Source organism: Theropithecus gelada, chromosome 14, assembly GCF_003255815.1.
Source record: "Theropithecus gelada isolate Dixy chromosome 14, Tgel_1.0, whole genome shotgun sequence".
In the NCBI taxonomy this organism is placed as follows: domain Eukaryota; kingdom Metazoa; phylum Chordata; class Mammalia; order Primates; family Cercopithecidae; genus Theropithecus; species Theropithecus gelada.
In genome coordinates, this window is record NC_037682.1 from 125,507,844 (window position 1) to 125,534,706 (window position 26,863).

Sequence of the window (26,863 nt, forward strand, 5' to 3'; positions counted from 1 at the left end):
GCACATTTCAATTTAAGTAACTTGCAGAGCCAGTTGTCCGACAATGATGTTTCCCCAGGACTGCACAGTGCATGCTAATTTTCCCCAAATCCAAACTACCCATCCTTGCAGGCTCTCAGCACTTCCGCTCTGCCAACCCAGGGTCAGGCAGGTCTGTGCCTGACATCGGCCACGCCGCAGCGTCCTGCTGCCACCTCCAGCTGTGATTTCTTTAAAGTGATTCGAGAGCTGAAGGGCACTTGGTGAGCAGTCTGAGTGTAGTACCCTTCAGAATATGACTTTCCCTAATTTGGAGAACTTCTTTCTGGACTCACCTTATGAAATTTTCATAGAAACAACACATTTACTTCAGCATGCTGTTTCAACAGTTTACATGACATCCTGTGATGACAGTAACATGCAAGACGGGGAGCGCTGGGAACAGGCTGGGAACCAGCGTCACCGACTCTTGAGGGCGTGGGCTCAGGGGTGGCAGCAGAGGGAGCCCCGGGCATCACAGAGGCACCAGTCAACATGTGTGCGGACCGGATGGAGAACGCTGATCTGCTGGCTAAGACAGCTGCTGGCAGCCAGGAACCCGCGTGCCCCCAGAGAGAGGGAGGCAAGGCTTTGTCCCACAGACCTGCAGGTGCCCCTAATGGGATCAGCGGATTCGTATCGATTCCGCAGGCGCTGCTCAGGAAATGCCTGATGCCACAGCTAATCAGCTCCCAGCCCAGTCAATCCATACTTCATTAAGCCCTGGCCCTCCGGCCCCCAGCGCCACCGCCTCCGGGCCCACCACAGCCCCGCTGGGCGGCAGGACACAGGCACTGACCTCACACCACACAGGAGCCACTTTCCCAGGCCCCTGCTCCTCTTTCTCCTCCTTTGCCCTAGTCACCGACTGCAGAGGGTTGGGGAGGGGTCCCATAGCCGGTTCCACTCTGAATCTTACATTGAACCAGTAAGACTCCCTTTTTCATAAAGCCCAGTCCCTTGATGTTCAGAGCAGCCATGGCATGAGGCAGACACACAGATCTCATCCCCATTTTGCATGTGAGGACACCAAAGCTCAGAGAGCCTGTGTGATTGGCCCAAGGTCACAGCGTCAGGTGCCAGCAGAGCTGCTCAAACTCTGGCCTTGGCCTGTGTCCAGTGCCATCCGTGCCCACACCACCTCCCCCTGTAGACCCTCCCCTGGCCCACCCTCATGCCCACCCACTGGGCAACCCTGCTCCAGGGCCAGAGCCCCCTGACCTCTCACTCCCTGCACGGCCTACCTCAGTGGTCAGGCCGAGTGCTCCCAGGCAGGCACTGCTGGTCTGTCCCCACCCTGCTTTCACCACGCTCATGGAGGAAGAGCGGCAGGCTCGGGCCCTGGGATGTCTGCACTCTGCTTCCCAGCCTGGGTCACTGCGGGCTCACACTGGGGACAGCTGATGGAAGGGCAGCGTGAATCCCAGATCTCAACCCATCTTGTTCCCTTCTAACCGGGACAACCAAGCCAAGGACTTGGGCAGAAGGAAGTATTAGCTTTGTTCTGTTTTGGTGCAGAGAATACTTTCACGCTTTGGTTTTCTTCCAGCATCAGAAATGTAATTTGCTGACTTTTTAAAGGTAGTTCCTTTGTTTTTCTTTTTTTTCCAGAAATAATCTTTGGATTCAATTTCGATTATGATTCAGTAAAAAATGAAAACTGGGGATTGGCTTAGTGTAGAACTCTGCAAGTGAAAGTCCATTCTGGTTAACTGCAGGAATCTGAACCGAATACACTGTTGGCCCCAGCTGGTGTCACTGAAGTTCCCTGAATCATGTGGCTAGTGGTCTGCAGGCAGCAGTTCATCCACTCACCCGAGCTTCCATGCAGGAGGCCCTGAAGCAAGAACTGGGGCTTCATGGTATGACGACATCACACACTGCTGCTCTCTGCTGAGGCACGCCTGGGGGCAGGTGGGGGAGCAGGGATGAGCACACAGATGCTCTGCAGGGGGACGGACAGCCAGAGAGGGAGCAGCAGCTGGAGAGAAGGCTAGCTGAAGGACACAAACCTGACAAAGGACTGTGGGACGCTGGACAATGGAGCCAGGCCCGTGGAAGACCCCAGAGAGGAGCCATCCTGCAGCAGGTCATGATGGGTGCTGGGGGTGGGGGTGCTTCTGCTTGGCCGAGTGGAGGAAGGCGTTCGGCAGGAATGTGCTAACCTTGACAGGACGATGGTACACAGAGCACCACTTGGCCACTTGGCCCCTGCCTGCGTGATAGGGATTACTGAGGGTCATGCTATCTTTGGGATTTGTGGCACTGGCAAGTAGTCCTTGTAAAGAACCCTGGAGCCCAGCCTGGGATTGGGGGACAAGTCTGGTATTGAAAGGTGCTTGTCCCCCAACCTCCTTTGCCCTCCTTCCCTGCTACCTTTCCATTCTTACCCTAGGCCCATTCTAAAACCCAGGCCCACTTTTGGAAGGAAATGTCCCCACTCCCAAGACAAGTATATTCATTTTCTATTGCTGTCTAACCAATTTCTACACACGTGGCAGAGGACAGCCCCCACCGGCTCTCTTCAGTTCCTGTGGGTCAGGAGTCCAGGGTCCCAGAAGGCTGTGAAGTATTGGCAGGGCTGTGTTCTCATCTGGTGGGCCGACTGAGGAAGAATCTGCTTGCAAGCTCACTCGGGTGGTGGTGGGACTGCGGGCCATGGCTTCTTGCTGGCTGTTAGCTGGGACTGCCCTCAGCTCCTGGAGGCTCCTCACAGATCCTTGCCACATGGGTTTCTCCAACGTGGCCACTGACTTGGTCAAGCCAGCAAGGAGGGGATCTAGAGCTAATCCGCTAGCTGATGGAATCTTACAGAACGTAATCCTGGGAGGGACGGCCCACTGCTTCTGCACAGTGTACTGGCCCGGGGCTGGCCACCGATGCCATCCACACCAAAGGTGAGGACTGCACAAAGGCATGAGCACGGGGTGGGTGGGGCTTCCGAGGACACCTGAGAATCTGTCCCCCACACCAAGGCAGATGGGCCATGTCTGGCTTCAGCTCCTCAGATCCTGCCTAGTCCCCTAGCTACTGAGGGTGACGGCAGAACCCAGCCATAGCCACAGCCTTCTGCCGCCTCCTTCTCACCACCTCTTTGCTCCCCTTTGTCCCGGAAGAGCCATGCGTGGAGGGGCTGTGCAATGCGGAAAGGGTCTGAACCCTGCAGCCAGACGACCCTGTGCACCCTACCAGCCTCTTTCCTCCTCTGCTATGGGATTCTGGTGAGGCAACCTCTCTGGGCCTTCATTTTCCCATCTGTAAAATGGGAATAAAAATACTGCTCCTACCACTAGGCTGTCAGGATAATTAGAAGAAAAAAAAAATCAGGGCAAACCGTCTGCCATGTAGTCGGGCCAATGAAGAGCAGCTGCTGTCACTGTTGACCTTGCAGCCTGGAAGGGGCAGGGAACGGGTCTGCTCGGCCTGGCTTCCCGCTGCCTCCTTCCAGCTGAACTCCAGGCTGCTTGCTGGAGGGCAGATGGAAGCCATGGACCTGAAAGCCCCACGTCACCTCCAAAGAAGAGGCAGTGAAGAAGAGAGGGTCTGGGATCGTCAGAGGAGAAACACCAGCATGAGGCCCCTGACAATGTCCTTTGATTTCCCTTGGCCTCAGCTTCCCCATCTCTGGCATGGAGCTGCTACACCCCTTGTGTTGTCTGGTGTGTCCCATTGTGACCGAACACACAACCTCAGATCCAGCCACCATCTTTCCTCCGGAAGCAGCTCTCATCCAAGCCCCCTTCTTTCTGTCATGGTCCTGGCATGGAAACCTCAGGGCTGCCGTTGACTCCACCTTCTCCCTGCGTCAGCTCCTCCCACTGCTGCCCGGCCCAGGGCTGCATCCCCTCATCCTGGGCCAGGTCAAGCTTTTACCCGCAATGGCCCTCATGGTGATCTCTCTGACTCCTTACTTTCCTCCTCAATTCAGAGTCCACACACTGCCAGACCCTCCAGTCCCAACCTTCAGTCTGCTCAGATCCTTCTGTGCCACTCCTGACTGCAATGTGCCTGGCAGGGCGTTCACGGATGCCTGCCCTGGGCCCACCCCCCACTCCCACCACATCCCTCCTGTTCCCTGGCCACCTCTGCCCCCCCAGCTTCCATCTCTGGAAATTCCAACATGGCACCCTTTTCCTCGTCCTGTGGTGAGAGGCACCACGGCCCATGCCCATGCCCCATTCCCACCCAGAGCCGCGGGGGCCAGAGTCAGGGGTGCCCCATTCCCACCCAGAGCCGTGGGGACCAGAGTCAGGGGTGCCCCATTCCCACCCAGAGCCGCGGGGACCAGAGTCGGGGAGAAGGTTCTCAAGCTGAGTCAAGATGCCCGAGCGCAAACCAGGCATCCATCTCCTTTCCTTCCAGCTGTCAACCGCTCCCTTGCCTGGGCCTCCACGCCCCGCCTGCTCCTCCCCGCGGCCTCCACGCCCTGCCTGCTCCTCTCTGCCAGGCCTCCACACCCTGCCTGCTCCTCCCCGAGGCCTCCATGCCCCGCCTGCTCCTCTCTGCCAGGCCTCGGCCGGGGTCCAGTGCCTGTGGGTGTACCTGGGCCCGAGTGGCAGTTAGGGGGCCCCACAGTGAGGCACAGCAAGCACGGGCTTGGTCCCGGTGTCCCCCCTCCTTGCCCAGCATTCTCTCAAGGCTGATGATGTGGGGAGATGCCAGTCTGGCCACAGCAACTCGCGTGCCTGCTCCCTGTCCTCCGCGATGCGTGGCTCGGAATTCGACTCAAGAAAACCGCTGGGGTTGAGTATCCTGTTCTGACAGCTCATTGCGGCCGTGCTGGCCACCACAGAACTGCCCGCCTGAGTGACTTCACAGGGCAGCTGGCCCGCTGCCTGACCCCCATGTGCATGCGTGTGAGCCTGTGTGCTCATGGTCGGCATCGCGTGAGTGAGCACACGTGTGTTCACAGGCACGTGTCTGTACCCTCTTAGCTGGGTTTCGGGGTTGCTCTGTGCCCTGCCGACAAATCCACAATCGGGTCCCCGTTCAAATAAAAGAGCTCATGGGCCTGTCCTTGGCACCCAACGGCTTCAGATGCTGGAACATAGACGGGGTGACGCCAAGAGGCCAATCCACTTTCTCTGCAGCACTGGGGTTTGCGGGGGCTGCTTCTCCCAAAAACTACTAAACACGACAGCTCACGCTCAGCAGTGATCTGCGGCTTCCAAAATGACGGTGCGCCGGTCGTCTCACTCAGTGGTTAAACCCTCGTAATCCCAAAGCTTTGCTCATGTTTTACAGATGAAGACACTGAGACATGAGGGGGTTGAGTGACTGTCTCAAGTGTCCCAGGTCCAGATAGAATGCAGCCACCCCCTTGCACTCCTCTGGGCAGCAGTGGCCAGGCAGGGTCCTTGCCGTGCCTCTGTCCCACCTCTCCTGGCCCCGCGTCCACTGCTGGCTCCCTCCCGGGCCCTCTTCTACCGCTGGCCAGCTGGCCCCCTGCCTCTGGGGACACACAGGTTTCTTCCCAGCTGTGCCCCAGGCAGGCCTCTGTGCTGTAGCTGCACGCCCGGCTGGCGGCCGAGACTTCCCTGCCCTTGTTCATCAGAGCTAGTGTGACCTTATACTTCCTTCTCCAAACCAGGATGCTTTTGAAAATGCGACGAGCTGATACAATAATGGATCAACAGCAGGTCTGCTCTGGGTGCAGTGGGTGGTGGGTTCTCTAACCAGGGCCCACTGCCACCTGCGTGCAGGCACCGGCTGTGGGAGCCAGTGCCATGTGCAGACTGGATGGCTTCTCTGTTTTGCTCCCTCCCTTGGGAAGCCTCAGTGCAGCCTTCATGAGCTGATGACCCCAGAGTGGCTCCTCTCGCCTGCGTGATGGGGGCAAAGGGTTCTCACTTGCTCCTGTTCAGAGGCTTCCCCACATCCCTGCCCACCTCTGGCCTCACCTCACCCGTTGGAGGCAGGCGGGGTAGAACCAGCAGTGCACAACATTCCAGCTCTATGAAGAGACCACGCCAGGATTTGGGTCCTGCCCTTGGACCTGGTTCCAGCAAAATGCTCTTAACACACCAACGAACCTGCTCCAGGTCTGAGACTCCCCAGCCAGCCAGCAACGTATGCACCGTAGGAGAGGCCTGTGGTTTGCTCAGGACACCCATGGGTGGAGTGCTGCCTCCAATGGGCGCACACCCACCACAGGGCGCCTGCTCAGCGGGGGGCCAGGCCCGTAGGGCCCCAGAGGGTGAGGCACATTCTGCTACCCAATGAACGGCAGGGCCCAGGGGCAAACCGTCGAAGCTGCTACTGCTAACAGCACTGACCTCCCCTTTTGCCAGGTTGCCCAGCTGTGGCAGAGGGCAGTCCAGAACCCAGAAAGGCTGCGATGCCCTAGAATCCTGGACCCTGGAAGCTAGGAGGGGTGTGGCCCTTGCCACATCTGACCCTCTCTACAGCCGAGGTTGCTCTGGTCGGGATGCTGGGTGGTGGCTGCAGCGAGGGTCTCCCATGATGGGGCTGGATGAGTGCGCCCGTCCACAGCATGGAGCCTGGCACAGGTCATGGTGACTGACTTGGTACCTGCTGGAGCCCAGCATGGCCTGGACATAAGCAAGCCAGGTGACCAGGTGGGTCTAGCCCTGGAACTGAGTGTCCAGGCTTGAGTTAGCTGAAACAGTCCTGCAGAGCCTCTCAGGCTGTGAGCGAGGTGGGGACGTCCCAGAGGAAAGATGTGAGCAGCCCGCCTGCCCCCACAGTACTGCCCTTCCTGTGGTCATGCTGCCCTAGGCTGCGTAGTTTCCCTTGGTGCTATTGTCTCTGTGGTCCTGGGTGAGGTGCTGGCAAGGGGAGACTCTTCTGGGCTCTGTGCCTTTGGCATTCCCTCTCCTCCTCTGCAGCCTTCCCCGGCCCTGCCCCTGCCCTGGTCTGCTCACTCAAGGTGGCTGCACTGTGGGACTTCCCGCCCCGGGCCCTGCCTTTGGCTCGCCGGTTTTCACATTTGTCCCCTAGCCCCGGGCCAGAAGCTCCTCTGGGGCACCTGGCCTTACTCACCTCCGCATTCCCACACCAGGGCCCAGAGCCCAACCCAAAGCAGGTGCTGCACCAACATCCTTGTGACTCAGTTTCCTCATCTTTAACTCTCACAGGGCTACTTTCAGATCGAAAGAGGGAATCAGTGGAAAACATCTAGCATCAGGCCTGGCACACAGTTGGCACTATGAATGTTAGATCATATAAAACATGGTGGTTAATATAACCGCCACCACCACCTTGTTTTACGATTCAGCGGATAGCTAGCCACGAGCAGGAGAATGAAACTGGACCCCTGCCTCTCGCCATATATGAAAATTAACTCAAGATGGACCAAATATTTAAATGTTGGAAGACTTCAAACTATCTAAGAATCCCAAGGAAACCCTAAGGAACACCATTTTGGACATTTTGGGAAAATTCTTACGGCTAAGTTCTCAAAAGCAACTGCAATACAAACAAAAATTGACAAGTGGGACCTAATTAAACTAAAGAGCTTCTGCACCACAAAAGAAACTCTCAACAGAGTCAACAGACAACCCACAGATTCGCATCCAACAAAGGTCTACTATCCACAACCTATAAGGAATTTAGAGAATTTAAATGCAAAAAACAAATACCCACATTAGAAAGTGGGCAAAACACATGAACAAGCACTTCTCAAAAGAAAACGTACAAGTGGCCAACAAATACGAAAAAATGCTCAACATCACTGATCATGAGAGAGATGCAAATCAAAATCACAATGAGACACCATATAAGGGAACCCTTCTACATTGTTGGTGGGAATGTAAATTAGTTCAGCCACTGTGGAACGCAGTTTGGAGATTTCTCAAAGAACTTAAAACATTTGACCCAGCAATCCCATTATTGAGTGTCTTCCCAAAGGAATATAAGTCGTTTTACCATGAAGACACACACACTCATATGTTTACTGCAGCACTATTCGTAATAGGGAACTGATGGAATCAACCTTGGTGCCCATCAGCAGTAGACTGGATGAAGAAGATGTGGTACACATACGCCATGGAATACTATGTAGTCATAAAGAAGAAATAAATAATGGTTTTTTTGCAGCGACAGGGTTGCAGCTGGAGGCAATTATCCTAAGTGAAGTAACACAGGAACAGAAAACCAAATACTGCTCACTTATAAATGGGAGCTAAGCATTGGGTACTCTTGGACATAGAGATGGGAACAACAGACACCGCGGAGTCCTGGAGGGAGGAAGAAGGGAGAGGGGCAAGGGCTGAAAAGCTACCTATTGGTTACTGTGCTCAGTACCTGGGTAAGAGGATCAGTCATGCCCCAAATCTCAGCATCACACCATATACCCGGGGAACAAACCTGCACATGTACCACTGAATCTAAAATAAATGCTGAAATTATAAAAAATAAAAAAAACCCAAATGCCCACACTAAAAAGTGGGCAAAACACTGAATCCAAGTGCCTGGGAGAGGAAGGGCAGAGGAAAGAGGCACCTTGGCTCCTTCCTATGGCTCAGTGGTGACCGGCCTTTGGGCAGCCTTTCCAGCACATTCCTCATCCCCAGCACGGGGCGGCGCTGCGGCTTGGACTCAGTGGAAACTGGGCACACCAGCACGCAGTTGTGACAACAGAGTGTGGCCTGGGGAGGGCAGCCTGGCCACTGTGGGGAGGCGGTGCCCCTGGAACCTGGCGCCGTGGCCCCGGCTCCCTCTGTTCCTGCTGGGAGCATGCGCCCCCGCACAGGTGGCCCAGGCGACAAGGCACTTTCTCATGCATTTTCCTGCTGTAGTCTCGGTGCAGCCACCTGAGATGAGGTGGGCACCCATTCCGTCACCCTGGTGGGGAGACTGAGGTTTGGAACTGACACACCGAGCTAGAGTCAAGTAGCGGGGACGCCCCAGTGCACGGCTGCTGCTTCCCTCCTGCCACCCTGCCCAGCCTGGTCCTGTCTCTGCTCAGCTTCCCAGAAAGGCACTCAGGAAGGACGAGTGATTTCAGAGACTCCCCATCCCTCTTCTCTTCTCTTCTCCTGCCTCCAGAGCTGTCCTGTCAGAGAACGGACTTGTCAGTGGGGGTCTAGGGCCAGCGAGCCCGGGGCACTGTCACTCCCTGCCCCTTCTCCCCAGGATGCAGGCTCAGGCTCCTGGGGCACTTTACTTTCACCACCTCCCACTTCCAGGGCTCCCCCACCTCCCTCTGTTACACCTGCCCTGCCCCTAAGGTCCCTCCCTCCTCTGGGGTGTCAGCTAACCCCACTGCCTGGAGAAGAAACAATTAACATAAAATGTTGAACTGGGCTGGGCACAGTGACTCATGCCTGTAATCCCAGCACTCTGGGAGGCCAAGGTGGGTGGATCACTTGAGGTCAGGAGTTCGAGACCAACCTGGCCAACACGGTGAAACCCCGTCTCTACGAAAAATACAAAAATTAGCCGGGCGTGCTGGCAGGCGCCTGTGGTCCCAGCCACTGGGGAGGCTGAGGCAGGAGAATAACTTGAGCCCGGGAGGTGGAGTTTGCAGTGAGCTGAGATTGCGTCACTGCACTCCAGCCTGGGCAACAGAGTGAGACTCTGTTTAAAAAAAAAAAAAAAAAGTCGAAGGGGCTTGGGTAGGGGGCTTGTCCCGAGCACACGTGTGAACCAGCGTGGGCAGCGAGTGCCCCCCACAGCAGTGGGGGTGTGGTGTGATGAGTGCAGTGGTCCTCGGTCTCAGTGTCCCCGACAGCAGCGTGTGCTGATACTACCTCTGGGTTTCCCACACGCCTATCACACAGTGAGCACCAGGGCGGCTATGGATCCACGGTCCACCACAACATGCAGCTCAAACACCGCCCAGGCACAGGCTCAAGACAGTCCTCCACATGCCTGGGGGAGGGGATCTCCAGGCTCTGCTGGGCTCCTGTCCCCAGGTAGACTCTAGGAGTACCTGGCCGATTTCCTTCTCGGGGTCCCGGGAAGGCAGCAGGGATGAGAGCAGGAGGCAGGCATCCCTTCACGCCGGTATGTTTGCCTGGGACACGCTTCCCTCCCTCACAGTCCCTCCACTTGCTGAGCTGTTTGGCCCCCAGGACCAGGCCAGGTACACTCAGCCCTGGGGCTTCACACTCGGGGCTGGACACTGCAGGGTGCCTGGGCAGCCCTGGATGCAGGAAGGGAGCCCCAGAGGCCAGACCAGATGCCGGCTAGAATGGGGTGCTTTCCTTCTTGATGTTCCCATGACACTGGGACATAGCTTCCCTCTGGGCAGAAGTATTTGCTGGGTGGCCCCTCTGCTCAGACATCTCCTGAGTGGGAAGGGCAAGTGGGGAGAATTCCCATTTATTGAGCTTTTGCTCCATAGCCTGGCATCAAATAACCTGTCGACTAGATGACTGGATAAAGAAAATAAAGAAAATGAGGAATATGTGTGCAATGGAATGTTATTCAGCCTTAAAAAGTAAGAACATTTTAACACATGCCCTGACATGGATGAACCTTGAGGACACTACGCTAAGTGAAATAAGCCAGTCACAAAAGCACAAATATCATAGGATTCAATTTCTATGAGGTATCTGGAGCAGTAAAATTCATAGAGACAGAAACTAGGATGGTGGCTTCTGGGACCTGGGACGCTGGGGAGAATGGGAGTCATTTAACGAGTACATAGTTTCTAATGGCCAAGATGAGAAAGATCTGGAGCTCTGTTTCACAACAACGTAAATACACTCAGCACTAGTGAACTGTGCACTGAAAATGGTTAAGATGGTAAGTTTTACGTTGTGTGTTTTTTTAAATCACAATGAAAACGAGCCTGTCATTCATCCAGAACATCTGTTTAGACAGAGTCAAGGACGGCACACCCCTCGAGGCCTGCACCCTGGGCTTCAGTGAGCATTCACGGCTGGGTTGGGTGTCTGTGATTTCAAGCATGCACCTTCCTGGGAATTATGGGGCGACAGGCACCAGGCATGCCAGCGAGAGGCCCCCCTCCAAGGCTCCAGGTACGCCACCGGGAGGAGTGTGCAAACCCCACTGACAGCCTGCAACTGCCTCGCTGTCCTCAGGCCTGGGGAGCCGCAGAGACACAGCGCTGGAGCACTTGTTCTGAGAGAGAGATTTATGTGTGGGAGAAGAAGTCAGTATCGACAAGGGATGAGTTAGGAGAGTAATACTTCAGCTTCCGTTCAGAAACTCTCTGACCGTGAGGCCAGTAGCTTGCCTGGAGGCTGTTACTTCAGCCCAGGCAGGCTGGCAGAGCTGGGCCTGTGTCGGTCAGTTGCAGCATGGGTGCAACTGACCGGTCCCTTGGCCTCCCTGGGCTCAGTGTCCTCCCCATGCCACAAGCGGCCGACTCTCCCACTCTGAGGTCTGTGGAGGAGGGAAGAGGAGGGAAGAAGGGCTGGGGCAGGCAAGCAGGGTAGGGGGGTGTTGATATTGTTGATCTGCACCTACGGCCTGTCAGCAACCACGGAGGTGGCATTTGCCACAGCCCTGCTCAGTGAGACCCAGCACTGCACGTCTTGGGGGTCAGGACTTATCTTCAAGGGTGTGAGAGCAGTGGTGATGTCCTTAGGCTTCGGAAGACACCCCCAAGGGGACTCCCCATCTGCTACGGGGACCCAGAGGGCTTCAGGCCTGGGCTAGGTAAGCACCAGGCAGCCCCAAACCCAGGTCTGAAGCTACGGAGGGTCCGCTGATGGTCACCCGCCTGGCGAGATCCTTTGGTCAGGGAGCGTGGACACACTCTGGCAGGCTGGCAACTCATGGGTTTCATGAAAGTTTGTCTGTATTTTTAATTTGCTGTCTGTGGCCTTAAGGAGCTGACCCTCCCCAGGGCTGTCAGGGATAGCTGAGGTTGGTTTTCCTGGGCCCAGCCGTCTGAGGGAGCAGAGAGGAGGTGAGGGGCCCTGGGAGTCTCAGCGTTGTGCCCCGACCCCAGGGAGGCAGCCCCCAGCCCCTACACATCTGTCTGCCAACGACCTGCCTGGGAGGGCACTGGGGCTCACAGCCCCTGTCTTGTGTGAAATTGCTCTGTGGTCCTGACAGGAGCAGGGCTGCTCTGGGTGTCTGCCCCTCATCTGTGAAAAGAAGGGAGTAGCTCAGGGTTGCAGAATCCTGCTTCTGGGAGAAGGCTGGCAGCCAGGTAGCCGGGGGTGCCAGCTCCTGCCCCTCTGGCCAGCCCTCACCTTCCACCCCGGTGGCTTGGCGGGCAGGCTCCTCCCTCCGGCCTCCGGCTTGGGTCGCTCTGTGGAAGTGATTCTTCCAGGTGAGGAAACGCTTGTGCAGCTGCCCCTCCTGCCTTAGATGAGGAAACTGAGGCCCACCAGTGTCTGCGGCACAGTGAGTTGCAGACACAGCTGGGACCAGTGCCTGGGGGGCTCCTGGCAGCACAGTCGGCTGGCTTCTAAGACCTGTAGGCTCTGCTCCCGCCGCTTCCCTCCACTGAGCCCACAGCGGCCTCTGGGCTCTCTTGCCCTCCAGACGAGGGAAGGGTGAGCCCAGGCAGGGGCCCCTCGCATCCCTTCTTCCATCCCTGCTCGGCATGGTGCTGGCTGGTGGCAGCTAACCATGCCTCCTTTGTTGCTCTTATTTTGAAAGTATAGGGGCTTAGCAGATGCTTTTTAGTGATAAAACAGAATTTCAGTTGCGCTCACCTCCAAAAAGCATCAGCCGCTCTATCTGGCTGCGTCTGCATAACGTGAGGATGCTTTCCTCATCTCATTCTAGCTCCCAGGGTGTGTGGTCAGGAATAACCCCATCCTAGGGGACGAGGTGGAGGCTCAGGAAGGTCAGAGAGGTCGCAAGGCCTCGTGTTGATCAGGTGGGGTGGGGGGGCGGCCTGGCAGAGTGGGCTTCTCAATAAGCGTTTAAGCGAATTGTTAAATAAATGAATAATAAAAATGGCTTTCTATTTTCAAATAAAAAATAAAAAAGCTCTTGCTGTTGCATGCTCTGATTAGCATGATTAACTGTAATGACTCATTTCCTCCTCAGAAACATCCTATTATTACCCTCATTTTAAAATCGAGAAGTCTGAGGCACAGAGAGGTTAAGCAATGTCCTGAGGCCACACAGCTACTAAGTGGCAGAACCAGGATCTGAATCCAGCCAGTAGGGCCTTGTACTTAGCCACCCGGCGAAACACCTGTGCGGGTTCAGGTCCACGACACTCTGCCCACTAGAACTTTCTGTGCTGCCAGGGACACTCTGTATCTGGGCCGCCCAAGATGGCAGCCTCTGGCCACATGTGGCTGTTGTGCACTTGGAATGTGGCTGGTGGGACTGAGGAGCTGCTCAGGGTGAGGAGGGATGCGGGAAGCAGCCCCCCATGCCCAGTATTGGGCTCTAACAGTTTCTGAACAAGAGCCAACTGAGTAGCCCAGAGTTCAAACAGAGACTCATGGCTTCAGAGGCCAGATTGCTCACCTGCCTTAGAAAGAGGAAGCAAGATGGGCAGAGGGGAAGGAAAGGACTCCGGCCCACACAGCCAGCCAGACAGGACGGGCAGAGCCAGGCCTCCAACTACAGTGCCACTGGCACTCCCCACGCCACGCCTTCATGTCTCCACTCCCCCGTCCCACTCGGTCTTCTTCCTGTGAGCAGAGAGCTGGCTCACATTTCCCACGTATGAGAAGAGAGAGCTCCTGCCATGGCTCTGAAGACTGAGCTGTGGAATCCACAGCCCCCGGGTGAGGTTAGTCCTCAAATCCAGTCAGCTCTTGATCCAGACTCACACTCTCCACTTTTGGGCTTATCAGTGGCAAAGCCTTAATCCCTGCCAGGCACTTGGCTCGGAGGCTGCCTCCTGCCCTGCTGTCAGCTGGTGTGTGCGCAGGGAACGCAGGCTCATTTTAATATTGGCTGGAGCTAAACCTCATTAGAAAAGTAAATTTGCTGTAGCTGCAAAAAAAAAAAAAAAAAAAAAAGCAACCCACGTAACCCTTCCAAAGCTAAACAGAAAACACCAGATTTGGATTTTTGGATTATTTGATGTTTTACGTTCCCAGCACCTGGTGCAGAGCCTCCCACACAGTAGGTGCTTGGTCACTGTTGGTGCAAGTGAACTGAATTTTTGGGGATCTCTGACCACCCTGTCACCTTTCAGCATGGATAAGAAGGGCTCACAGATCTGAAACTTCTGTGTCAAGAGTTTTTTTTTTTTTTTTTTTTAAGACGACCATTTGCTGATAAATTGGAAGGATTATATTTAACAGTAATTAGACAAGCAAATATTATTTTGTGTTTGGCGAGGACGAACTCTGAGCCAAGGCATGCTCTGGGTTCTTTGGGTCGGGATAAGGAAGGGTAGGTCCAGCCCAGAGTCTGGAAGTGTGACGACTCAAGTGGGTGAGGAGGGAGGTGGGACAGCCTGCACCGATTCCAGCGGGATTGGCTCCAGGACTGGCCTGACACTGCTACTCCAAATTCTAGAGCCATCCTTGTCCTGGAAGAAAGGGGGTGAGAGTATATAAAACACATAGTTTAAATTAAAATTCATCTAGTATTTCTTCTGAAAACTGGTGAGATGACAGTTTCCCGATTTATAGATTGTCAGGAAGCCGGGGCTTAGAGAGCTCTGTTTTTTTCAAAGTCTACTCGGCTAGCCACAGATGGAGCTGAGACTGGACCTCAGACAGCCTGGCCAAGGGCCTGTCCCCACTGCACTTCTTCCATGTCCCCTGGCTAGTCTTCAGTAGGGTCCACAAAGGTCTTTTTGCCTGGAGGCATGGGGAGTGGGGGTGCATGACTTCTCTTCTCCTGAGTGCCAGGTTTCCCCAGACCCCACATCCTTCCCCACTGCCCTGCATTCCAGGACCAGGAGGGCTGGGGCAGGGGCCAGAAGATGGAGAGGAACCCTCAGCACTGGGAGATGATCAGGGGCAAAGGGTGTCCCTGAAAATCCCTGCAAGCTCTTGATGTGCTTGACCTCAGAGCCTGTCCTCCCTCTGCCTTTGGGCTTCTGTCTAAAAGACCCTTAACATTCATCACAGCCACAGGAAAGCACCTTCCTCAGTAGAATGTCCAACTGCTCCAGTGAGGGGCCTCCTGCAGGGGTGGACAATTGCTGAGGTCGATGTAGGGGAACACGGAGAGGCCCCCAGCCCACCCCAACTCACCACTCAGCCCACCCTGACTTCTGCCTGTATGCCTCCCTCTGCCATCTGCCAGTGTGCCTCTGTGCCTTTGTCTCTTGTCTCACTGCCTCTTTCTCTGCCTGTGTCAGGCTCTCTCAGAATCCTTCTCCTCCTGAGCCCCTTCCTCTCCTCCTCTCCATTCTCATCAGAGAGGAGCACTCATCCCTCTCTTTCAGACACAATGGAGCACCATGCTCCCATCCATTAGCCTTTCAGTCAGCACATCCTCTTCCCCATTTCACACTCCCAGCTCCCGGCCTGCCTCATCACCCTACGCTACACAACTAGGAAAAGTACATCTTACTTGGTCTCAGGGGTAAGGACCCCCGAGAAACCACTAAGAGAACCTTCAGGTCTCTCCGGAAGCCTAAGCCGGGGAACTGGGCTTGCCCCAGGGCATCCTCCTGTGAAGCTCCTTGGTCTCTGCCACGGGCTCCAATCCTGTTGCTGGAGCTGATCTCCTCAGTGATTTACCTGCCCCCTGCTTCTGGTGGAACAGTGAGTACCTGCCCAACCAGAAACCTACACACACATATTCAACGCCGCGTCTGCAAAAGCTTTCAGCTCGCCTGGACCTGGAGTGATCCCCAAGCACCCTGGGGTCAGGCACAGAAACGGGAACAGCAAGCTCCCGGCTCCAGTGCCGAATGGGGCACAGATGCATTAACCCTCCCAGTCCCACTAACCTTAGCAAGTATTTCTGCTTCCATCAAAAGGGGAAGAGGGAAAATGTCTCTAAGCTCTGGAACCTTTGGCAGTGCTGGGCATGGACTGGGCAGAATGAGAAGTCTGTTTGAAGACCCTGAGAAAGGGTCTTCACCCCAAGGCAAGAAAGGGAAGGCTTGGTGTTTGGTCCAGTAAGGCCATTAATGGTCACCAACTGAGCAGGCTCTAGGAGGAAATGTCTCCATCTCGGTAGTGGCTACCAGCAGAGGTAGGGAGACATAATCACAGAAGACAAATGTTAGAAAACCCTAGAGCAACAGTCCTGTGCAGCCACATGCCCCATGGCCCTAGTAACTTAGGGAGTGGTGTGCCTCCCATTTCCACACAAACACATCCAGGCATCGCACAGTGCTAGGCCCTAGGATGTCCATACCCCAACATTTTCAACAGTGCACACTACACAGCCCGAGCTGTAGGCCCCATTGGGAACCCCATTCACTGGTGCCCATGCACTGGGCTAGCAACTGTCAGGAATGGTCCCCTTCCTGTGCGCTAGAAATCTCCGGAGTCCTTCAGCTTCAGCTTCTGCAAGAGTCCATGCAGCTAGGCCTGGCTGGGGGAGGAAGGGGACAGGGAGGTTGGCCAAGGCTCCCATGTGTGTGCATGTGGGGGTGGTTCTTGACCTTAGCTGCTTGGTACGGGGCTGTCACCTCCTTTCCCTGGCACTGTCGGACCCGGTGGCTTCCTTCTCTATTTCCTGCCTCAACTCAGCCTCCTTTTTCTGGAAGTTGCGTGCTCTGACTTTGGAGGGATTGGGACCTCAGACCTGAGCCCAGGCGCAGATGGGAGGGTGGTGAATTGGTCGCGCCTCCTTCCTCCTTGCTACACGGAAGGTCCCAAGGGCCCTTTGCCACCCTTGCCACCCCTGGGTCCCTCAGCATGCCCCGCAGAGCTCGGGCCCCTCAAGAGAGTTAGCTCGGCAGTGCCCAGGAGCCAGAGAGCGATCCAGAGAGGGCTGCCGGGCATCAGGGGTGGGGAGGTGGGGGACGGCCGACCCCTGACTCCTCATCCGGCCACCAGAAACCACCTGCTGAGGGGGCCAGGGCTGACGGCTGAGAGCCCGGGCCAATTGTTAGAAGCTGCAGAGAACCAGCTCTTCCCCTAATCCCGGTGGACGAGGGCAGGCGGTGCCGGGTTTTGTTTCGCGGCCCCGCGGCAGCAGCGCCTCCCGGCCGAGCCCGGTTCTCGGCCCCCTCTCCAGCTGCCCCGGCGCGCGCAGCGCACACACACCCCAGCGCGCGCCCGGGAGGACATGGCGTGGGCGCCGATGGGGACGCAGACCGGGGCTCTGTGCGCGGCGGGGCGCCCGCGGGGGCGCGGGGAGCACTGACCTGCGGCGACGAATCCGGAGCGTCCCTGGTGCGGTCCATCGCGGGCGACGGCCCTACGCCCCGGCCCCGGCGCCCCGAGGCTGCTGCCCTGGGCCGCGCGCGGTTCCCTCCCCGGGGCCTCTCGGGCTCCGGGCCCGCGGGGGCCACTTCATAGCCGCGGGGTCCGCGCACCCGCCCGCCCTCCCGCAGCCCCGCCCGGCCCCGCCGCCCCGGCCCGGCTCGTTCTGGGCTCCGCGAGGCGGCGGCCGAAGGCTGGGAGCGGGGGGCGGGAGCGGGAGGGGAGGGGAGGGGAGGGGGGAGCGGGGAGGGCGCCGCGGGGAGCAGGCGCGGGGGGCGAGCGGGGCGCGGGGGGCGAGCGGGGCGCGGGGGGCGAGCGGGGCGCGGGGGGCGAGCGGGGCGCGGGGCCGGAGCCGAGCAGAGCGGGCCGCGCACAGTCCCTCGGTGGTGGATGCGCCGGTGCCTCCGCGGCTCTGCCAGCGCCTCCCGCCCCGCCCCCGCCGCTCTCCGCCCCCGCCCCGCCCCCGCCCCGAGCCCGCGCCAGCGCCGGCGGGACCCGAGCTGCTAATGGTCGGTACCAACCTCGCCAGCCGAGGCGGGGGCGCGGGGAGGGAGGCCGGCGAGGGACCCCCCCGGGGATTGGTATCACCTCCCCAGCGCCCCCTCCCGCCCCCGGCACCGTCCCCCGGGAGGCGGCTCCGGCTGCAGGCGCCCAGCAGGGGTGGCGGGCAGGGGCCGAGCGCACCCCCAGATCTCGGCTCTCGAGAGTTAAAGCTCGGCCCCCGCTGCACCCCCATTCCTCCCCGCCTCCATCCTGGCTGCTCCTGGCGCCCAGCTTGGCAGCCTCTCTCAAAGGGTGATTGTTTCCGGCCGGGCTGCTGCGGGAGGGTGGGGGGACGGCTCTCCGGGACCGAGAGGCCGAGCTGGGGCGCCGCGGGGGATGCGGCTCCCTCCTTGGCTTCAGGCGCCCCAGCTGGGAGGTGGCTGTTGGGGGCGGACGGTGCCGCGCCAGGGTACGCGGTGCTGCTGTGGGGTGGTCGCGGGGGTCCTCGGGAGGCGGCATAGGGCGGCCCCACCTGTGGGCCCTGCTGCCCCGTGGAAGGGCACCTCGAGCTGCCGCGCGTCGGCTTCACCCCAACCTCCCCTTCCGGGCCAGGGCACCGGGCCTTGCAGAGAGAGGGCCGGGAAGCCTGCGTGGGCGGACAGGCGCGGGGAGGCCGGGGGCGGCGGCTCTCCAGGAATTTCCCGGGGCTCTGCCGCGGCGTGTTGGTGGGCGGGGGACGGAGGCCGGTGAGTGGGCGCGCTTGGACGTGTGTGGGTGCCCTGGTAGGGTGGCCTGAAGCCCTCTATGGAGCTATAGATTCCAGATACTCCTTCTTCAGTTTGTCAGAGACTTTGAAGCCATCCTTGCACTAATTTTAGAGGTTGGCATCTCCCGGTGCTCTTGGACACCTGTGTCCAGGCCACACCCGCTGTGTCCTCTTCCCAACCCCAGGAGAAGGCCAACTCCCATGGCGCGGTTCGCGGCGGGACCAGGGACTGTTGGTACTTTCTCTAGGGTCTCCCTCCTTCCCGGGAAACCAGTTCCAGTCCCACTGCTAGGCACTGCTGAACCAGAGCTGTGTCCCCGTACTAGGGGCTGGGGCTGAGGACCAGGGGCCCCTTTTCCATCAGCCTTTCTGCCCTGTCAGGACCAAGCCGGGCCCTGCTCTCCCCACTGAGGACGTGCAGCAGGGGAGGGAGCAGAGGCTCCAGAATCAGCCACTTTGGTCAAGACCTTGAGGGGAGGAAGGCACCTCACCGTGCAGGTCATGCCACAGACATGTGGAAGTGCCGTTAATGACTGTCTCCAGGGATAGCTGCTCCTCCTTGTCACGCGCTCCTTCACTGTGCTTTAACCGCCCTCTTTGCCAGCAAGAAACTTCCTCTGAATCTAACCTGAGTACCCTCTGCGGCAGTGGGGGAGCATTTCCCCTTCTCTTAACGCGTGGAATCCCAGCCAGCCCTGCTCGGCCTTCTTCTGCCCCTACGAGCACCCTCTCTCTTAGACTCTGCTAAGAGGCCTTTCCTGTCTCTGGTGTTTTCTTTCTCTGGTATTTTCCTAGTCTCCATACTCTGCTCCTCCTTAGACTCCACACCAGCTGAAGGTAGGGGAAGGGTAGGTGCAGAAGCCGCATGGGCAGGGGCACCAGAGAGCACCGAGGAGGGGCCAGGCCGTTCGGGAGGGCACGTTGTCTCCCTCCTCTGCTGAGCCAGCCAGCCGTAGTCACCCAATCACCAAATGGGATTTGTCATGAAATGACCATGAGGATTGTCTTATTCCAGACCCTCATGTTACCAACAGGGAAACACACCCACCAGGGGTGGGCTCAAGAGAGCTCAGGGACATGGTGACGAGGAGGCCTGGGTTTCCGGCCAGTTCTGAAGGCACTAGCAAAAGGCTTCGTCTCAGGGCCGGTTTCTGTAGTGAAACAGGGGGTTGGACTAAGTGGGCTGTGGTCCGACTGGTCCTGCTGGGCTGTGGCTCAGATCTGCCATCTGCAGGGATTCCCGGCTTTACCTCAGCATTCTGGCAGGAACGATTGTGACAATATAGCCGCTTTCTAGGGACCTGTCTTGCATCTTAGTCCCAGGCTCTGTTTACAGAATTTTTAATATTAATTTTTAGAGCCAATTTAAAACAATAATAGGAGATTAAAATTAGCATGATAAGGCTCAGTGAAGAGACAACAGCCTGCCATTCATTTTGGTGGGAAGTTTTGGCAACATCCTAAGTGTATGGACACACACAAATGCACTGACATCTACGTAAGCACAAAACATGCACAGAGAGGCGGCGACACATGCAAATTCACCCACATGAACACACACACACTCTCTGAAATATGTCATGTGCACATGTAAGTGCTTGCACATGGACGTACCTGAAGCACCTGCACCCGCACAGACACACGTGTACACATGCCATGCCCCCAGGTCAGCCACACTCCCACCCCTGTCTTCCTGCTTGGCCTCTGCAGGTCTGTGGAAATCCTTCCCTCCCGTGTCTGGACTTGGTGCATCCCCACAGCTTGCCCCTTGCTCCAAACATCTGGAGCACCTCTAGGTCTCCCTGAATGATTGATCTTCCCTTCCCCCTGCCTTCCCTGCCAGTAGTGAGCCCCTCTTCTCAGAGGCCCCCAAAGCCTTGCACCAGCATGTTTAGTATGCAAAGCCCGGGTTTGTCCTCTGGGACAAACCGTTATGTGTTTATTGTGTAGTTAAGCAGGACGGGAGCCCTGCCCCCGCTCTGGTCCTGGCCCAGTTCCCATAATCTGAATCCCAGAAGAGTGCTGTAAAACCGTCATCTGCAATGCAAAACCTGCAAAACATCTGGGAGGGTCTGTGGGTTTTCTCCAAATCACCTGTGCCCTAATTTAATATGAATAACAATTAGTTTACTCTTATCAGTTAATTGTTCCCCTCGTGGGTTCCGTCTGCCCTGGCCTCTCTTTCAGCAGGAGCTTTGGTTTGCTCCAGACTCCTAATGATACTGCCTTTTCAGCTGAGCCGTCCTTCTTAACTACCACCCCAGAGAGGCAACGCAGCTGCGCTGCTTGCTGCCCTGGCCTGCGGGGCCCAGGCCCTCACCCCACCCGTCTTAGCCAGTCTGATTGTTGGGGACATCCAGTCTCCCCTTGCCTTCACCAGGAATCTATAGCAGTGGTTTTGCTGAAGTGAGTGGAAAGGTCCCAGTGGGATTCTTCAGTGAGGAATCCCACCCCACACGGTGCCCGTGCTCTCCCATCATTGCCCTGGCAAGGATGACAGCGCGTGCACACGTGTGTGCACACCCCCATGCCACCAGAGAGCGGGGGGAGTGAGAGGAGGAAGAGCTGCCTTCTGCCTCGGCAGGCAGGGCGCGCTCCCCAGGTTCCCAGCCATACGACCAGGCGTAGCTGGAATGTTTCCACAGTGACTCCTGGCTGGATGTGTGTGGATGTGCTGTTTTGGGTGGTGGAGTTCATGGCCCAGATAGAGAAAGAGGAGGAGAACTTTTAACTCTTCCCTTTCATTAGGTTTCTGGCCTGAGCTTCGGATCTTGAACACCCTTGGTCGTCCATAAAAAACTGAAAATGGTCATGTGGACAACACGTTCCTCTCTGCCCTCCCCTCTTCTCAGAAGCCGGGCCAGCATCTTTCCTGAGCTGGTGCAAAAAGGTTGACTCCTGCTTCTCCCCAGTCTCTGCCTCCAGGGAAAGGGTGCAGTTGCGTGGCTTTAGAACACTTCAGTCATGTCATTTTGTTTTGCTTTCTTTCCTCTGTGGCTGAGGGAGGCATGAGAGGTGATAGGAGCAGAGCCCTCAGACTTAGGGGAGCATCTCTGAGGCTAACCTGGGACCATTCTTTGTCCTCTTGCAGAAGTGAAAATAACCCAGATTGCCCCTTGACCTCCCCACTATCCCCTGACTACTCTGCAGAGCCCACACCTCCAAAGTCTCCCTGAAGCCTTTCCCAACCTGAGCTCTGTGGCTTGTGCTGTCTCCTGCAGCCCTCCTGACCCTCAGGCACCTCTGGCAGAGAACTGCTCTTCCCCTCAGTTCCATAGCACTTAATCCGGACATGTCTGGAGGCTCTTACCCATCTGTGCATGCTTTCCTGTGTTCAGCTAATATTTACTGAGGTCCAGTCATATGCCAGGCACTGTGCTGGGCACCAGAGACAGCAGTAAACAGCAACAATTAGGAGCGTTAACTTCAATGAGGCCGTTTATACGTATACACCGGTTAGGTTCCAAGTCTTCATGCACGTTAGCTGATTTCATGTGTAAGGTGTTATTTACAAGGTACTGTTTGTGACAAGGTTCGATTATAGTTTCCATTTATAGGTCAGGAATCTGGGGCGTAGTATTTAGGTGATTTAATTAAGGTCACGTGCCTAGTAAGTGACATAGCCAGCCTTTGAGGCAGGCAGCCTAGTTCTAGGACTCACGCTCATCGTCAGAGCACAGCTCAGGGATTATATGCTGGTGGTTCATAGATGGACAAATGCACAGAACAAACAGAGGTGGAGGAGATACAGGAAGGGAAGAAATAGGGTCAAGAGCTAGAGAGAGTCCTGGGAAGGCAGGATCAGGGACAGGCTCTTTGAAGAGGCCATGTTTGAGCCAAAACCCTGGGGGAATATGGGCCAAGCAAGGAGCACAGCGATAGGCGACGTGAGGGGTTTGCAGGAGGCTTGGTGCACTTGGGGAACACGGACAGCCAGTGAGGCTGGAGAGTGGGGAGCAAGGAGAGAGCCATGGGGAGCGGAACACTATCTGCTTGGAGTTGGAGGATTCGTGTGCATGAGTGACCTCCTGCACTAGCGTCTTCCAGAGAGTGGCTGTTCAAAAAATATGACGGATGGAGGAGTCTGACTTCCTCCCCAGACTCCCCTCCGTGGCTTGGGTGATGGGCAAACGTCCTAGACCTTTGGGTCTTAGTAGAGCGTCTGCAGAAGGGACTCCTTACCGTTTCCTGTTGGGATTTGGAAGAAAGAAAGAAGGTGCTAGGGGTCCTGCTCTATGAACGCATTGATTCCTTTCATTCATTCATCCAGATTCTGAGCACCTCTTATGGCCAGGAATTTTGATAGTGTGGGAAAGACAGAAATGAAGCGCCATCTCCTGCTCATGGTCCCATGGTTTTCTCCAGCCTCAGGTTTCAGTGCTTCACTTTTCCTGTCTGCTCTTCCCCATGTGCCCACCACGGATTTTTCTGCAGGGAGGAGAGGTGGGCAGAGGGCTGAGCTGATGAGGAGCCAGACTGAGACCTGGGCAGGGGCTGCTGAAATTCACGTGCCTGTGAGAGGCGGAGGCGTCTCCTGTGGGCAGCAGCCTTCGGAGCCTGTTTGTGATCACCCAAGGGGTTGGGGTACAGTGACTTTTTGGATGGAAGAGGAGGAGAAGACCATAACACTTGTTGGTGAATTTAGACTTACAACAGTGGTTTTTGTTCAGGCACATTCTGAAAGAGAGGTTGCATACTGAAAGGTTTGAAAATCATAATTCAACGTATTGAAAGATCTTGCTCCTCCATTTCAAGATGACTCAGGCCGGTGACTTTCTTTTTGTTCCCCTGGAGCCAAGAGGGTGGCAGAGTTGGGAAGAAAGACTCTCGGAATTACTGGACATTGATGTCCTTTGTCCAACCTGCCTGTGGTCTGAACTGTGTGTTACGCCAGATTGGAAAAGAGATAACTCACATCAGATACGTCCTGGCAGACTCACTGATTGTGGGAAGCTGGTGGGACTGAAGAATATTTCCCTGTTGGCCCTTATGAGACAAGCAAGAGTCTGGCAGGATTTCTGGGAAGTGAGAAAGAGGAAATATGGACCCGTGAATAGAAAGCATGTTGAGTGTCAGGGACAAAGCTCCTCCCTCCTTAGATATTGAGAAAGCATGATGGAGCTGGGCCGCTGGAAATCCTGGACACTGCTCTCATCAAAACATGAAACCGTTAGTCCTTCACTGAGATCCCAAAGATTGAAGTCCTGGGCCTACTGCCCAGGCAATTAGCTCCCAAACCTCTGTGGTTGCACCCATGCCTGGAGCTGGAAAACCTGCTTTTTATCTGATTATGACTTCTTGGCTGAAAGCACTCAGGGGCTCTGTAGGAAACTGGTGATCTGTCCTCCCATAGCCTAGTGATAGATTAAGGGTCTAGGGAGTTAGGGAGAGCTTTAATAGGGCCCCCTAGGTTTGAGCACACATCTGACCGTTCTAATTCTCCAGCTATGTTTTCTGCAAACGGATGGTCATTTTGGGCTTTCTGGTCTCTAATCCCTCATTCAGCAAAGCAAACACCCTAAATCCTCAATAATGTAGGTTTTACAGTCTCATATATACATATCCATGTTTCAGCACCGAGGCCAGCTCCACTCATGAGCGGCATATGTTCTTGCATCTGGATGTAAGCAGTATCCGGACCCTGGAAGCGGAACTTGGTTTGGCAGGAAGGCATGGCGTTGTGGAAGCCAGGCGACATCCACACGGAGCCCTTTTTCCAGGCCTTGTCATGTGTTTCTTTGAAAGATGCAGGACCTTCTTTAAAGTGACAGCTAGATAAGGCATGTGAGTGGAAACATGGTACTGTTTGGGGAAGGACTGGAGAAGGTTAAGAGGACTCATGTTCCCAAGGAGGGGGCTGAGCTGGATCTGGGATGGCAAATCAGTTTTATCCTGGATGCAGATTTCAGTAAACTAGTTGTAGATGGGTGAAATGTACTGAAGCTACATCTGTGGTAAGTAGCACAGAGCACCATGACCAATTAGTGGTGTCTGCCTTGAGTGGGTGGCAGGGTAATCACACACACACACACACACACACAGAGAGAGAGAGAGAGAGAGAGAGAGAGAGCGAGCAGGGGCCATTTCTGGTTGCTAGGTTATATTTAAGATCCTTTTAACTTGTAGTATTATATGTCTGTAAAAATCAATAGTTCTATATGTTCTCATCTTTCAGTTCCTCCATTTTTTGTTTGCTCCTTTAACCACCATTTACTGGGTGCCTGCTAGATACTGGTTACTGGGCAGTACATCTTACTTACCCTCAAAGAGCTTACAGTCTAATAGGGAGAAGGGACAATGGAAGAGTTACAATGCAGGGGGATAAAGACAGTGTTCTAGGGGGCTGATGGCAAGTTCCTGGTGTAGAGAAAGTATGATGGAGTCCTGGTACCATGGAGTCCTCAAATCAAGATGCAGTTGTCTCTGTGTGATGGTGGCCCAACTGGCAGAACTGAAAGCCGATTTCCACGAGTTGGTTCTGATGTGCAGTGAAGAGGTCCCTGGCTCCAGGCCATCGGTTTTCTGATAAACCTATGCAAGGCTTTGTTAAGTGACATTTGCCTGTTGATGTAGCTGGGACAATCACACAGTCCTCTCCTAGACCTGGCCTGGTGTGGCCAGCCACAGACCACCTGGAGATGTCCACACTCGCTAGGTAGAAGGCCCAGCAGAGCCTCTGTGTGAAACCACCTTGAGAACTGCAGTGCTGTTTTGCTAGGGGACTGGAATGTCCACATTCTAGACTAAGGATTAGGGGCAGGATGGGAGTGTCCTGGCAGTGAAAGCACCTGGGAAGACCACTAGAGATGCTTCTGGAAACCCAGTGTGGGTGACTTCTAGGAGTCTCCAAGACAACTCACTTCTAATGACCTGTAAGACCACCATTATTGTTGTAAATCTCAGCAGATTAATTTGTGATAAACCAGGCTTGAGAAACCTTAGAGAGTGGGAAAGTAGATATTTTAACTTTACAACTGGACACACTGAGGACCCTAGCGGAACAGAAGCGGCCGGGCCACATCTTAGGGCCTAGGCCTCCAGCTCCTTCCTCTGCAGTCCTGGAGAGCCAGGATGTGACAGCATCAGGGGGCCTCCCAAGGCTGACACTGAAACCCCGTCCATTCGTGCCAGTAGTGAATGGTGAGAATCTCTCTGCCTGTTTTGAAGATCTCACAATTAAACAGTCAGAGGAATGTATTTCATAAAATATGCATACTGTTTGCTTTGTGCAAAAGCATTTTAATGTCTCTTAGCTCATAGCCAAAATGAGCAACAGGAGGAACAATCTCTCACTGCACATGAAAATCAGTCACCAGGCAGTGGTGCCTTTGTGGAGAAATGCCTGTCATCCCCGCCACCGTCCCCGCCACCGTCCCCACCACCGTCCCCACCACCGTCCCCGCCACCATCATCCCCACCACCATCCCCGTCACCGTCCCCGCCACCGTCCCCACCACCGTCCCCGCCACCGTCCCCACCACCGTCCCCGCCACCGTCCCCGCCACCGTCATTCTCACTCTCTATGGTCAGGGCATAGTTCCACTTCAGTTCCTTGGACGTTCGCACTGTGTCGTGTTCCTTAGATCGGCTGCTTTGCCCGGCACAATGTCCGCCACATGCGGGAGGCCGAATGAGCATCAGCTGTTGTAAATGTTTATTAAAAGTCGATGAATCATGTTCTTTTTCGTCACGGCGTGTAACTCCATGAGACGAGGAGCAGTAGGTGCCATCGTCTCCCAGTCGTGTATAAGGAATCTGAGACAGACAGGTGTATTGTGTACACTGGTGCACTCACAGGTGCATTGACACCGGCCCTGTCTTGTGGTCTGACTTGGTAGAGATATGTTATCCTGCTCTGGTCACGTTTTCCCCCAGCAGCAGAATCTGGTCCTTGACCTCCCTGCCTCTCCCTCTGGTGCTGGCCTGGGTGCCTCTCTGCCGGGCGGCTCCTGTGTCCTATCAGACCAACCTCACTCCCGTGGATAATGGCTCCTTGTCAGTGTGAGAGCCAGAGGAGCAAATTCTTCGTTATTGCTTGGAGCTGACATGCAAGAACAATTGGACTAAATTGATTGTATTTTCCAAATCGTCACCCGGCTTCTAATTCTATCTGCGAGATGGACTAATTTGAACGAGAATTAGCTTCTAAATTGAGAATCCAGGCCCTTGACCAGAAGGGAGAAAGGGCCCTCCTGTAGTCCAAAAGGAATGAGGTTTCCAGGCCCGTAGTAGACGCAGGGGACGTTTGTGAAAATGGTCTGTGTGACAAGGGAATAACGTCGTCTCTGTGGGGCCTGTCACTCTCCTCTGCCGTATTCTGCCCTCCCACGGTGGCCTCCGTGCTTGGCGATGCCATCTCAAAGCCAGCAAAGATGACCAGTGGGCATGAGTTCTGGCT

At 55.8% G+C, this 26,863-nt stretch overlaps 1 protein-coding gene across 1 annotated transcript in view; it reads right to left on the reverse strand.

The window, feature by feature from the left end:
* The window catches only part of B3GAT1 (beta-1,3-glucuronyltransferase 1), a 31,404-nt gene extending 14,228 nt beyond the window's left edge, over positions 1-17,176 (reverse strand). The window contains exon 1 of the mRNA XM_025356959.1: positions 17,159-17,176. The gene's annotated coding sequence lies outside the window, so the exon portion shown is untranslated. The remainder of the gene's footprint in view (positions 1-17,158) is intronic.
* Positions 17,177-26,863: the final 9,687 nt, after the last annotated feature.